Consider the following 15,850-nt stretch of genomic DNA (forward strand, 5'->3'; position numbering starts at 1 on the left):
TCAAGTGACGCACGGCTCTGACGGACGACAGTCGCCGCCGCAGAGGGTCCTGTCATTGGCAGACTGGCTAAATGTCTGACTGCCTGAATGGCTGGCTGAATGGGCCACCGGCCGGTTGACTGACTCGGATGACAGGACATGGAGTGCAGGACAAAAATATTTCAGCTTAATAACTGAAGTGACGACACTGAGCAGTTCCTTTCGCACAGGGAACAGTTTACATCTGTTAAAAACAAGTTAAAATCCCTTGAATGTGTATTAAGTTTATGTCGCACGTTTTTGTACTCCATTATGTTTCCAAGGACAGATAATTATAAATGTATTGAAAAGGAAGACATTTAGCATTCATATTAAAAAACTCGCCATATGAATTATGAAATTCTACTATAATCATGTACTATTAATTATATAGAAGGGCTTATTTTACGTAAGTATATGAAAGTTAAGCCAAATACAGGCATTAACATAAAAAACACGAATTTTCAAAAACTTTTTAATATCGTAGAGTATACCAAACAAGGATGTTCAAAAATATTAATTTCGCTCGTGTGGGTGGTTTTTCTGTGGGGTTTGGGTAAATGAAATAAAATAAATGAATGGAAGCAATAACCGACCGACATTACATAAAAATCTACTTGGCCAGGACACATAATTTGTGTGTGTGCGACGTGGGCCTATTTAGGTTGGTTGGTTGTGCGTGTGTGCTTGTTTGTGTGCGGAATATGGCCGACACTTCCGTTCGACATGTTGCACATGTTGCTCCCGTTTCCGCTCCGCCCAACTCAACACAGTTCGGCACAACTCACCTCGTCTAACCCGCCGTCAACGCCCACTCTACACTGAGAAAAATAATACATCAATTGTTTTTTCTTTAATAATTATATTGGGTAAAACTTAAAAAAATACATTTCTTTATATTAACTAGGATTGTGATTGTAAAGTTGTAATATTTTTGTATTTTTCATTAAATTTTAGCTATATTTTGTGTAAGTTTAATTTAAATTTTTTAAGAGCTTTTTCAGCAAAATGAATCGTAGCCTAACTTAGATTTTTTAAAATAATTTTATGAAGATGTTCTCTATGTTTCCCTTTTTTCTTCAAGTGCAACTCATATAAAATACAATATTACTGAGTCGCCATATATTGTTGTTGTCGCTCGGGATGTTCCTGTAGTTGTTATTGTTGGTCACGCATGGTGTTCCTGTCGCTTGCTGTTTTTATTGCCCGGCCTTCCTGCCGTTCGCTTGTTTCATAATTAATATCCTTTCACACATTATTATAACGGAAATGAGTGGGGATATTTTTATTTTATTTTTGCACACACACACACGCACACATGTGCGCCCGTGTAAGTGTGTATGTATGTCCTGCGGTCGGGCAGCAGGAGCTTGTTAAGCATTTTATGCGTTTGGTTTTTCATAAATTTCATTCCGACACAACCCAAACAAGAAGTGTGTAATTAAAAGCTCATGAAAAGTGATTAAAAAGTGAGTTGCGGCTTCGCTCGGTGTCATATATTAAATGTTTTCGCCTCCTCCCATAAAGTTGTCAAAAACACAAGCATAAAAAAGGAAAATAAAATATTACAATTTTTCAACCAGCTGATGCTGAGGTCAGCACAGACCAGCTTGACTTTATGGTTGAAAAACGAAAAAAATGCAGAGTGATGAGTTTGATCGATAAAATCCTAAAATGTGTTTTTGAACTTTTATGTAAACCAGATCTTCTCTATTACACGGCCTAATTTACATTTTGCTCTCTGAAGTAATCTTGAAAAGTCAATGCCATCTTGTTAAGCCATTTATGGCGTTTTCTCATGGATATCAAACTGGTTTTTCCCCAATTTCCGTCAATCAAGAAAACAAGCAAAGCGTTTTAACGCGAATTGGGCTCTAACAAATGACTAGCAATCAACTAACTGGTTTGAATCGAATTTGGATTTACAAGGGCGGCTGATTCTCATTAAAAAAAGAATGGCTAAATGTTACATTGTAAAAAAAAAGACTAAGCAACTAACAGTACTGGTCTTTGTTACAGACATAGAAATGTCTTGAAGTATGAAGGCTTTTCTTTCAGTGAGAATATATATGCAATATATATATATATATGTTGAAAATGTCCAGCAAAGTTGACCAGCTGAAGTGATTGATTCTTTTCCTGCCACTTACCGCAACCGCAACATTTCCCAGAGTTTCCTAGAATTCTCTAGGCTGACTCATATTCTTGGACCTGTGACGCATTTCGTTGGGTGAGAATGGCTCTTTGGGGGACAGGCATTTAAGGATTAGCATTTAAGAACATATTTATGGTATGCATAAAGATATTTAAAGTGTCCTGCTGCTGGCAGGCTTTTCGGCCGATAACCGGCTTACACGCATGTCCCCGCCAAGGATGACGCATGACTTAATGCCACGGATTTCTGGTGGGGCAGGATGGTGTTTTCGGACTCCGTACGCCGGGACCACGGACTACGGCCAACGGAGTGCCGGATACGGGAACTATCGCACATGCAGGCAGAGTAACAGGCACACGAAACGGAACGGAACGCATGAGTGGCATTCCCGCGTCATTTCCATACGCGACCACTTCGCCCGATTCGCGTGTTGCGTGCAATTTGCGTGTAATTCTTGAAAATTCTAGAGGAGGTGGTTAAGCAAAATGTATGGCATGGGGCGTTTTCAACTGCAGCAGTGTCCTTTCGCGGTGCGTGTGTGTGTGTCATCGCTACGCGCGGCACATAAATCATAAGCAACAACGCAAACTGCGTCGCTGCAAACAAACAGAGGCAGGGGAAAAGCTAAAAAAAAAGGAGTTGCTGAAATACACAGGAACTACTCGGCTATCTAATACCCATCTCACGTTCTATAAACATATGAAAAAAAGTTATGATGGTAGATTATGCATTACCTAGTTCAAAACATTCAATTAAGTTTTATATATTTACAAATATATACCTTAAAGAGCAGCAAGTCAAAGAGTTATTCGCGATTTTGTTTAGTAAGGTAAATGTACCGAGTATATCCTTTTTACCACACGAACAATGGGTATGAAAAAAGGACGCCAAAGTGAATTGCGTAATTTATGCTGCGCAGGACGCGCAAGGAAGTGGCAGAGTGAAGGGGCGGGGCGAGAAGGCCGGAAGGAAGGAAGTGAACACGGACGCACTGTGCCAGGGATGACTGTACCACCGGCAGAGCATGCAGTTTTCCACCCAAATGGAACTCCCTTCGGGGAAAATGGCTATTCGAAGTTTCAGCTGCGACGCAATAAGGAAAACTGCGATTGTCTTTAACTCCAAAAGCAACCCTCCTACCGAACAGAATCCCATCGCTTTGTACTTTCCCCCGGTAATCCAGCTTTGAATTCAATCAAAGGAGGGTGAAAACTGAAGGAAACTGCGCAGTGCGTCGAGGAAACTCCATCTCGAAGCCCAAAGCGGAAAGTTGCCGTGGAAATCCTGAGAAGTTACATATGTTGTGGCTGAGTTCAAGAGATGATCTTTATCGTAAATCCTTTAAAACAACAACCAGTCCTTTAGCAACCTTCGGGCCAACTGGGAGGACGACTTATAGAAATATATTTGATGAGATAAGATGCTTGCAATTACAACAAGGTTTTTCCTTTATAACCACAATTTATTAATAAAATTCATATAATCACGCACATATAAATAGTATAAATCTAATAGTATAAATCCAAAATAGGACAAATTTCCATTAGAGAAATTTCAACTTAAAAAATCATTGCTATTTATCTTTAGCTAAAATCAAAAAAATTGAGAACGTATTATTTAGAACCCAATTCAATTCATGAAAGAATATATAAATAAAGTTCAAAATATACGAACGTTGATGGCAAAGCTTTTTCCTTTGAAAGTTAAAAGCACCTTAAATAAGTGCCTTGGCCATGTACTTTGTTACCCACACATTTTTCATTACTTATTCTCTCCCAGTCCAATCCAATCCAATCCAATCCGATCCGATCCAATAGAGCCCGCCCCTTTGGTTGCGTTTTATTTTCACATTTTGCTGGGGTCGCTCTGACACACACAATAGTGACAGGTCGGTCAGTGGAAAATATGAATACCACTTGAGCATGTTAACCCCGAAAGGCGTTTATAAAACTGTCCAAGGCTATTAATATCAAAATTCCGCACACAGAGCAACCGCCTCGGGGCGGCAACTGCGCAGTGTTTTGGTATCGGTCGGAACGGAGTCAGGCCAAATAAAAAAAAAAAAAGGAAAATTGAGCAGGACACTGACACGGACACCCAACTAGCGAAGTCCTGGTCAGCCTATCAAGCGCAACGGACGGACATACGGACAAGCGAACGAACGGACAGATGGATAGACGGACGGACAGGCCGAGAGAGAGTGGCATGTTTGGCGTCCATGAGGCGGAAATGAAAGCGCCTGGCAACAGGGTGTATGGTGGGGGGGGGGGAGGGGGTCCTCGGTCAGTGGACGGAGGATTATCAACAGGCAAGCACACTCACACACTCGCCCAGATACCTAATAAAAACGAGAAAGAATACAGGATGCGGTATTTCGGCTAAAGGATACTCATTTCTCATCGGACTCAAAGTTATAAAATTAAAATCATACAACGATGCATTCCAACGTTTCTAACTAGTTGTGCATTTACAAATGCAGGATGGTTATGAGACCATTTTTTAAGAACTTCCATAGCAATTATATATATCCTCTTTGTTTGTAAGTACTGGGTATGAGCATATCCTTGGTCAACTCGGCCACCGGCTGAGGGCAACTCCGTGTTGTCGGGCGGAAGGCTTTTGTTGGATAAAGCTAAATGCCGGGCCCCTGCCGCCATGTGTCCATTGTTATTTATGATTAAAAGCGCAAGGACTTGCCGATGGGCGACCACCATTGCGCCCACACATATATTTACATGCGATCCACCTCCTTTCCGAAGCCCGTTTTTGTATGCTAAACATAACGCTGCATGTGTCCATACATGTCCATCACTTAATCACGCCACCAACCTTGTTGGTTTTTTTTTTGTGCCAGACTCCCTTCTCGGATCGCGAAGGATAGACTGGAAACTTTGAGAAAAAAAATATAAGGTTGTTCATTCTTGATTACTCTATAACTTTGATTTTGTTTTCATGAGAAGCATTCTTCCAGATGGAAGCATTTTAAGGATATAAGTCCTTTAGTTTAGATGCATGCTTACATACTCATCATAAATTGGCTACATCAATGTAATTTTTAATGGCCTTTCAAGCAAAAAGTATTCAATGTTCCGAATCGTGTCCGAATTTAAATATGTAGTGCATGTCAGTTTACGCTTTGTTAGTGAATCCTTTCTATTTGAATGTTACCACCTCTGCACGTTTTTTTTTAGAAAATCTTTGGGATCTCAACATAAGCCCGCCTGTCAGCCGAAGCTGAGTCCTTTTCTCGCCCGCTCACTGAATAATATGCAAATGGGTTAATTTTTATTTAGTTTCGTTGGGCATTCCTTTTGCATTTCAACCGACTCGGTTGGATGATTCACTTTATACATGTGTATAGGTATATATATATATGTATATGTATATGTATGTTAGGGTCCGCATCAACAGAATTTATGATGCAATCGCCTTACGCATTCCGGTTCTGGTCTTTGGGGCTCGGGAAACAGGACTTGGCAGGTATCCTGCCGCGTATCCTTGGCTTCAAGATTTCCCATTATTATGATCTCCTGCTTCGGCTGCTTTGGTCCTTGTGAGTGTTTTTTATGATGCCTGGAATTCCGAATGAAGAGGGTGTATATAAGGCTGGTGGCATCTTTGGCTTGACACGACTGTATATATTATACAACCAATTCTGAATTTAGTTTGCTTAGATCCAAAGAAGTAGTGGCTTTTGTACTTATTGCTCATCATTCTTTTGCCATAGGAACAGTGATTACCAGGTATCTACCAGTCGTGTTCTTCGATTAGAGGGTTCTTCCTTGTTTGGTTTTACTTTATTTGCAGCAGCAGCAGGAGCAGTTGCCAGGCGGCATCTGGGTTGTCCTGCATGTCCTTCCGCCATTAAGGGTGGTTGTTCCGCCACAGGCGGTTAGTTAGGCTTTGTTCCCTGCCCGCCGCCGAATGGACAAAGCATTTTATTTGAGCTTTTTATTTTGCTCAATTCCCTTTTTTATGCGCAGCATTGCCAACTCCTTTTTCCAGTGTCTTTGTGTGTGTGTGTGCGAGTGTGCGAGTGTGGCCTTTGTCCTTTGTTTGCGAAATGTGTGTCAGTGCGTCAGTCGGTTGCCAGGCACTTGGTTCGACTATTTCCGGTTTCAATATGCGCACTGCCTTTGCTTTGCCTTTGCCATTGCCATTGTCCTTGCCGAGTGGTAATGGTACAGTAGGTACAAGTCCTTTGGCCCGCTTCCTCCTCGAATTCCAGTTCCAGTTCCATATCCAGTTTTATTATCCCTTTCATTGGCACAAATTAGAAGTGCCCCTTTGCCGCTGGCTACATGTTATTAACTTTTGCTATGCCTTGTCGACTTGTCGACAAAAAGGTGTCAGCGTTGTGGGGTCCTGATTTACGACCACAATATATATACATCGCACTTTGCTGGCATAAATGAATACGTTGGGCCAGGATCGATCCTCCTCACATCCCTGCCACCACCCATCAAATTGACAGCTGGTGAATGAGTCCTTGCGATGACTTCAATCCAGAAAATACGAAATTCAGATGTGTAATGAGCTGGAAAACTACTTTGTGCGCTGTGCTGAGGCACCATATGAATAAAAGGTAATATTTTCAGAATAACAAAAAGCTGAAAAACAAAAGACACGGGTTAACTTTCCGGTGGAGCGAGATCTTATTATTTTGTTTTTCTCGAAAGCATCGAAACCAGTTGGGGAACTTGAGATGTTCCAGTAACTTGACAAGAAGATCGGTTAGGATAATTATTTGCCTGGAAGGCAGAGTGTTTCGAATGTATCTTTGTTACGAAGGTTGATAAATTAAGATTTCAAAATCATCTTCTGCTTAAGTGTTACACTTCCATGTGTTAGTATAAGAAATGTAGAAATGCTTTCTTTCTTAAATTAAGAACTATAACTTAATTAATTCTAAAGCTCCTATCCTCCTTTCACAAGATCTGTTGATGCATATGATTACCGCGAGAAATTCATATTGCTCCAAATTGGATAGAAAAGATTTATTAAGATCCGATTATACCGTTGATAATTCTAGCTTTCTTTAAGTCAATTCATGCTGATCGAATGTGAAAAGAATGAGCAAAATCAAAATCGAAAATCAGTCAACTAGACAAGATCACTTAATCAGCTGGGTTGCAATGAGATTGGAAATTGTGCAGAGCGATGCATTAGATGGGGCTCGAAATTGGAGCACATCGATCGATCCAACGATCGATCCAACGATTCGTGGATCCAATCTTTGTGCCAAAGCGATTTCATGCACGACAGCCTGCGATCGCAGAGCGATGAAAAGAAATCATTGAGCTGAGGATCCCGATCTCTGGTTTGGGGATCGCAGTTGATTGCTTCGCCTGCTCCACTGTCCACGTATCCCTCTGCGATTCCCCTTCGATTCTGCAGTTGGTGGTGGGGCAATTGCCGGCATGCCATCAATTAAAGTAATTTAAAGGAATCAGTAACGAAGGCAGCAGCAGCAACAACAGCAGCAGCAGCAACAACAGCAGCAGCAGCCACAACCGAAGCAGCAGCAACATTGTAGATAATGCGCGAACCGGCTAAAGAACCAATGCCCGTAACTAGATCCATAAGCTGAAAATCAATCAGGCGGAAAGTCAGACGGTCCGAGGAAACAACAACAAAGACGAAACAAAACACAGAGCGGTACGATGGGGCATAAAAAGAAGCCTATTAGAAGACAAGCGGCAGCCCAAGGCGAAAACAACAACTGGCGGCAGTCAACAATCGAGAATAACAGCAACGAAACTTAAAATTGGATGAACTAGAAAGAAAAAAACAGTAGCCACGAAATCGATTGAAGAGCTAAAGACTTGGCCATTGGAGCGCTCCAGCTTGAGCTCGAGTCTGGGCTCCATTTCGATGACGGGTGACGAAGATGTTGTTGATGATGATGATGGGCGATGACGGTGCACAGTGGTTACATGTTACACTAAAAGCACTCCGAAAAATAGTAATCGTTCGACATAGAATGCATGCATTTACAAAAATATATATCATATTGGTATTTATTTTTAAGAGATCTCAAAGATCTTTAGGCTAAGAAACTTTTCAATAAATATTCCCAAAAGACAAGACCCACTGTGCATGATGACGAGGGCTTTGCTTGCAAGCCATTTACTTAACAATAGCTGCAGCGATGGTGAAGAATAAAAAAAAAAAAAAGAAGAAAACAAGAGCAAAAGTCATCATTAACAAACAGTAGCCGAAAGAAAGAGTCGGGTCAGAAAAGCGGTTGGTGGAAGTGGTTTGGTTTTCGGTTTTCTGTATTGGATTGGGTATTGGAGATTGGGTCTTAAGTCTTAGGTCTGGGGTCTTCAGACCAAACTACAACGAATCAATAGACAGACACGATTAGAGTGGATAAGCGTGTCTGTCGGCTATAAAAGTGTAATATCTGTAACTCATTAATGACAGCAATTTTGGGCAACTGGCGATACTCAGCGGAATAGCATAGACCACTTCGTAGATACACACTCTATGGCTCAGCTGGACCCGAAATTATTATGCTAAACTGCTAGTGTAAATCTGTGGGCAGAAAACACAAAGCCAGCGACTTAAAGGGGACACAACTCTCGCTCGTCCGAGACCGACTGGTTCCAATCAACTGCCACTTAACTAAATGACTCTGCGTCTTGTAGCCAGTCGAAGGTGAAGACGAACTCGAAGAGCCGGACAAAAGACCAGACGGAGCCGTGCCTCAAGACCCAGAGACTCACAGCTCAGACTCAGGCCGAAAATCGAAAAGAACTTGTGTCCCGGTGTGAGTGCTCACCGATTTTATCACGAATGACTGATGAATATGCCCTTAAAGATATACGAGCTCGAGTACGGGTATGAGTATGAGCCCTCGACTCTCGATTCTTGACTCTCGATTCTTGATTCTCGATTCTCGAATCCATATTCCTCAGACACCGACAGATAAATGACCAGCTGACCGAATTGAAACTGATGTGTTATTGGTTCTCGGTCGGTTTCTGTTGCGGGTCCGTAATTGCGGACCCCGTGGGGTTTTTCGAAGGCCCTGCAAATGGAAATCTCTTCAATTTGTTAGGGCAACCCGTCCCGATTTGTGATTGTGCTGTTTTCTGTGCCGCCTATGTCGTGCAAGGTGAGGTTGTTTGCTTTGGCCCAACCGCAGGCAAGCACAGTAAAAACAACCTAAAGGGGAAAAACAGCGTCCATCCAAAGGTAATGGAAAATAATCCAAGGGGAAGTTATGGAAATCTATTCACTCTTCCAATGGCAGGGTCAATAAATAACGCACTTAAGTTTAAGTAGAGACAAAAACCAGGGCAGTACTTGCAGCACCATATTTATATTGTTCAGAAATCTTAAAATATTTTTACAAATAAGATTTTAATGAATATTTTTAGTGATTCAATTCTTGACACAAATGTATTTTTTAAAATAATTTTTTAAGGCATTTTTAGGCAACCTAACCGACGTTTTTTGGAGCAGGGCATCGCATCTGCATCCGAATCCGCTCGTAAATCACTCGAAAAGTGAACTTAATATCGGGGCAACCGCAGGCCTCACCCTTGAGTTGGTCAGTTTATGATTGCTACACTAATCACGGCCCACTTCGATGGGTCCATGCCTTCGATCGGAGTCTCAACATATGGATGCATTCGGGAGGAGACTGGGTGTGGAGTTGGCTACCGTGTTTTGCGGTCCACCGCGATTGTCTATCAGCTCGAGTTTGGCTTTTCTTTTGGGCTGGGACAACGCCTCCATTTACGAGGCACCCCGCCCCCAAAAGTGAAGATTTAGGTTTTATTGTCTTGCTTTTTTTGGGACCCGAGGGTCTCAAAAGTTAGAGTGTGCCATTAATTGTTTGGGCTCTGTGTTTGGACGGAGGCAACTTTCCAAAATTTGGTTAGTTTTTTCTTTGATAAATGCTCAGGTCTGAAATATTAATTACACTTGTGTTCGGGTGTTGAATTTGCTTGGCGGCCATTTCCTCGAAAATTTATTGAAAACAAACTCAAGGCGCGACTCTCCCTTTTTTCTCAAGATTTATGCCATTGTTTTTATGTGTTAGGTACAGGCGCAGCGAAATTGGGTTGCATAAGCTGGGTTATCCATTAACTTGGACGACTACTTAGCTCAGCTTTTCCGCCAGATGGCAGTTGATACATTGCCTCCAACTGGCAACCACTTATCATAATTTTTCCTTGTTTTGAATGGCGAAAAACACCTACGTTACACAGAAATGTTAACTTGTTTAGTTAAATATGATTTAAGTAACCGATGAATTAAATAATGTATATCTTTAGTATGTTACAGTTAAATTTGAAAGTTTGAATTCCATTTTCGATTCCCGACCAAATCACTCCATTAGCGTTGACATCATCTCATGACTAACTCACTCGCTTGTGTTTATAGATCAAATCCAATTCCCCAACTTCGAAGAGAGACCAATAATGACTTAACTTATACAATAAACGCACAAAGCAGCGGCTCATGAATCATTTATCAGTCATCGGTTATCAGTGTAGTTCAAATTTCGAATTCAGGCCTTGAGTTAAAAAGTAATTTTACTGCTCTGTCAGCTTCACGTTTCCACCACTCCCATTGGGTTTACTAATCAATTCGGGAGGTTGGGGGCTATGTTAATAAAATTTCATTCATTTTGTGGCAGATTGGTGGAAGCCGGAGGATACAGTTGGGAAAATCGTACATCGACAATTTGCCACATTGCCACAAGAGGATATTGAATGCTGCAAAGTCTTGCCGCATTTCTTTCAGTGCTCTAGTTGGCAGCATACAAAATGTTTATTAATGCTAATGAATGTCTCTCGGCCAGCTGCTGTCCTCTCATCTCATCATTCGTGGCCATTTCTCTACACCGAGCGAAATAGTTGGGAATGCTATTAGAAATTCTAGTCTTACCATCATGCATTTGAAGATGTCAGTTCTAAATTTTAATATTCTGCCTAGATTCAAGCTAATTTATCATTTAAGGTACTTTTTATGTTACTTTTTACTTCGTTTTATAAACAAGTATTGTTGCTTTTTTTATATTCTGTCAGCTCAAGCATTAAATTTATAGATTTCTTGCAGTGTAGCTATTGCTGTATCTACGCCTGTCCTTCTATCTGTGCACTCGCATTTCGTTCATTTGGCTGGCTTCGTCAATCAAAAGTTTCATAAGCTTCAATGATGAAAGCACTCCGTTGGGGGCCGTTGTCCACTGTCGACGATGCTGGTCCTGCCTCCTGTTGCCAAGGTCCTTGGTGCTTGGTCCGTGGTCCAGAGTCCTTGCATTGGTCAATTACCAGAACGGGCTCCGAGGGAAATGGTCTAAGGGGGGCATCATCGAGTATGCAGCCAAGTGTAAATGAGCAAAATATCACACTGAATTGCAGAATAGAGGCCTCGGGCTGCAAATGAGCTGATCTAGTTGAAGCGAAGCTGGGCTGTTGCTTCCTCGGGGTTGGAATATAATTCCCAATTATGCGCACTTCAATCGAATGCAAAATAACGTTTTCAATTTGAACGCCTGCCGCACAACTCTTGACTGCTGACTAATTCGGCCCCTCCCCACAATTGTTTTTCCTGTTTGCCCCCACAATTGCCGCACTTTCCACGTCTTCCATGTTTAATTATAAGTTCAATGCAGAATGTTGCCGCCCCCCAAACCGAATTTCTGCCTGGGATTCAGCTCCTGTCTGTCAGTCAGTCAGGCAGTCAGGCTCTCCTGGAAAAGGAGCGTCCGCCTCCAGGGAAATTTACGGAAACTGCCGTGCTCAAACACTGGGTAGATATATCTAAAAAAAATTGGGGACAAAATCGGATGTCACAAAAGAAAAAAAGCTTATTAAATGTTGTAATCAAAATATATTATTATAATGATTCAAAAACTATGATAAATAATAAAATACATGACAAATATATTTAATCAACAATCATTTTCTTTAAATTAAAAAAAAATTTAGGTGTCAATCTTTTTTATAAATTTTTTTTTATTAATTTTTACTTTAATCTTGAACTTTTCTACTCACAATAAAGTCAGGCCCACTGCTACTTAGATGTCCTCATGCCCACATCGCCATCTGCCCTCCACCGCCATCGCCATCGCCCCCACATCCTTTGAAGCTCATTTCGAACGAGGAGGAAATATGAGGAGATGTCGAGGACCTGGAGGAATGACGATGGCTGCCACGTTGACTGGCAAGTGTTTCGTCTAAATTGAATATTGATTATGAAAATAATAAGCAAAAATTGCGTAACTTTCCGCCTTGGCCTGACAACACGAGCAGGAGCCGAAGAGGTGGAAGAAAATTAGGGAGGTACAATGGAAGCATACGCCAGCATCCAACTTCCTTGAGGGGGACGTTAAGAAGGAGGGGGTGGGGAGGGGGGCGAGTGGGTCGCGAGGCGCTGCTCAAGTGTCCATTGATTGACTGCCAACATGGCGTATACGTAATAAGAGCGTTTTTGTTTTTTTCGGGTTGGGCGGGGCTAATCAAAGAGTGTTAATTTACCCAAAGGACTTGCTAGGAACAACACTTTCGAAACAGAGAAAAAAATAATAAGGGAAATTAGTTTAATATATTTATGAATATTAAATTCATGAATATTTATAATAAGCGTTTTGAAAATGTCGTACTTCAATTTGTTAGTAAACCTTAGTCTTTAAATGTAATGTTGAAAGGCATACCCAATGATTAGCCGTACAAATTCACTATTAAGTTCTTTAAGATATGTTCAAAACTATTTCTATGCAATTGCAGTAGATACTGGCAATTATTTTTCTTTGTGTAGCAGTCCATCCCCGCCCCAAATTCCCCTCATTATTGTACTTATTCGGCTTTGTATTCGAGTTGGTCGAATCTCATTTCGGGGCGTGCCAAATTGACGTTTCGTCCCCGGCATAATTTCGTGATGAAAAACTAATTTGAGCCCGACTCCCATTTTCACCCCACCCCATTTTGCCTTTTCGCAGAAGAGGCGACAGCTGCTTGAAGTCCCGCGTCCCGCGTCCTTCGTTTGGCTATTAATAAATTAAGCAATTAAATGCGCCGAACGCTTTGTTTGTTTGTTTAATGAAAATCTAATAAATCGCTTCCGTGTCCGAGGAACTACTGCTAAACAAATGCGATCTGGCCCCAGTCACGTGCGTAGTGCATAACTCTCGGTTCCGATTTGTTCACGCCCGTTGGCCTCTTTTACCGCCTGGGACACTTAACTTTGATGTTATGGCCCCGGACATCTGTGGCCCAAGTTGATATGCAAATGCCTAATTAGCAGTATGGCCAAGAAGGTGGAGTATTAGTTGGGTGGGGAGATACAGGTGGGCTTGGAATGGGTGGATTTTAATGAGTTATCTAGCTGGCAGATGACTCCTTTATCGATTATAGATTAAGTGGTCTTCGTTCACCAATTCCACTTAGAAAGGATTTACGACTAATTTACACAACTTGATTGAATACGAAATGCGATTATTGTGTTTGCTGTTTCTAAATGCCACTTAATCATCGTTTACTAGTTATTAGCTATAAAATTGGGTTTTGCTTATGTTTTTAGGTGTAATAGCAATTAATTTAAAAAATATTTATATTTTAAGCAGCATTTTTTGTTGGCTTGTGGATTTAATATTATGACATTGAGACTGACATTGAGCTCTTCAGTATGTTGAACTCCCTAATGTAATATTACGAGCTCAAAACTTATGACTGTAAATTAATTATAAACTTTGTCGGCTTGGCAACAAAAATAATCGTATTCAAGCCTATGAAGAAATAAATATCCTAAACTTAATTAAGAAACTTTCAAGGATTTCTCGGCTGCCTAAGGAATCCTTGGCGAAATTGACAAATTGATATTAACAACCATCGGCAGCTCTCGTCAAATATTTTATGAGCATGTTTCGCTGTATCCAGCTTTTTATGGGTCGTGCAATGCTAATGGGCTTATGTGGGTGCTAAAAGCGACTCATCCCGGTTAATAGGCCATCCGAATAAGGATAATTAGATGACTTGTACCGGGCCTGGTCCTCGGCCTCGGCCTCAAACAGCTTAATCGTCTTGAGTTTAACTCGACAAATAACCGGAGGCCAAATGCCATAAAGCTTGGGTTTCGCCTTTCGTCATGTTATTTATATTTTTTACAACATTTAAATTGCTACGAGCTAATTTCGAAATTGCCGACGTGGCAACCCAAAAATCCAGCTGCAGGGTATTGGGTTCCATCGTAAATATCTTCTCATACGAAATGCTCAAGAAATTCTGAAGGGGCGTCGAGTAGAAAGTCAATAAAACTTTAAAATAATTTCTACTCAATTTTAAGCTCGGCAACTCTAGAAGCCCATTTGCACGGAGAATCTGGCAGGGAACTAAAAATTCTCAAGATCTCAATTACCAGGAAAAGATATGGAATATGGGAAATCATAGGGGAAAGGGAAAATAATGGTGAGTTGGGAAGAGGGCGTTTTTAATGAGCGCGCCGCAGGGGAACAATTAAAAAAGCGTAACGTGATCAAAATTTCAAATGTCTTTTTGGTCCTTGACGTCTCTGTCGCCTCTTAGGCTTTTTTTGGCCATGAAATTAGGCAAAGTGCTGTGGCAAAAAAGGAAAATACGGAACCCATAAAAAGAGAGAAACTGCTCCGAACATCAAGTTCGTAAAATTTTAATGAGTTTCATTTGGTTTTTCTCGGCTTTTAATGTTTTTTTGCCCTCGCCCATTCGCGCGCTGCCTTCCATCGCTCCCAATGTGAAATGATGCGAAAAAATGTTAATGTAAATTTATATACGAATATAAAGCGTTGAGCAAGGAATAAATGCGCTTATAAATAAATAAATTAAGTCAGAGCACAGCTCTAGTTCCACGAATTTATCTTTCTTACAACGAAATACAAACTTGTGGGCAGTGAGCTTATGGAACAATTTTAAATTCTCATTGCACTCGTTTTTTTTACAAAACGTACATATACTCATTTTTTGTTAGATCATAACCACATGCGATATAAAACATTTATGGATCACAATGGCTGGTAATGAACCAGGAATCGAATCGAATCGAATTGAATCGCAGTTAGCGCGCTTTCAGCTCCCTGATAATTTTCCAACCCCCCAAAGCAATTAGGGGTTAAGGGGTTATGTAGTAATTTGTTGTACGTGGATAATGAAAGTCGAGCAGCTAAGAGGGGCGGTACAACGCCCTCGTCAAATGTCAAGTGCATAATTAGCATCCGACTTTAGCTGGAAAATGCCCAAATGTCGGTGCGAGTGGTGCGACTCGTTGAGGAAAACCAGCAGGGAATGGTCAAAAAACGATGGCTACGTAGAGGGGGGGAATGGTTCGGAGTATGGTGTTGTGTTGATGTCACTAAATACAATGGGAATATGGGACAATGGACCGATGGGAGCTGGGGATGCGTTGGACCTTTTGACCAAAACTGACAACACACAATGACAGAGGGTGAGGGTTCGAGTCGGGTTCCAGTTCGAGTCCGACAAATAGACCAAAAAACGCTGGCCAAAATGAACAGCAACAACGAAGCAGCGACAAAGACAAAAGGTTAATTACAACAATGCCAGCAGCAACAATAACAATGGCAATCATGAAATGATCAAATTAATAAAGAGCAGCAAACAATCGAGAAACGGACCGAAGTCGCAATGCCAAAGGGGGTGATTAGAGCACTGGGAAATGGGA

At 41.2% G+C, this 15,850-nt stretch overlaps 1 long non-coding RNA gene across 1 annotated transcript; it reads left to right on the plus strand.

Annotated features, from left to right (window-relative positions):
* The first annotated feature begins 7,669 nt into the window (after positions 1–7,669).
* On the plus strand, positions 7,670–8,229 carry lncRNA:CR44363 (long non-coding RNA:CR44363). The gene has a single exon (NR_124890.1). It is a non-coding gene; the product is annotated as a long non-coding RNA:CR44363 (long non-coding RNA).
* Positions 8,230–15,850: the final 7,621 nt, after the last annotated feature.

The sequence above is a fragment of the Drosophila melanogaster genome, chromosome 3L (assembly GCF_000001215.4).
Source record: "Drosophila melanogaster chromosome 3L".
Lineage (NCBI taxonomy): Eukaryota > Metazoa > Arthropoda > Insecta > Diptera > Drosophilidae > Drosophila > Drosophila melanogaster.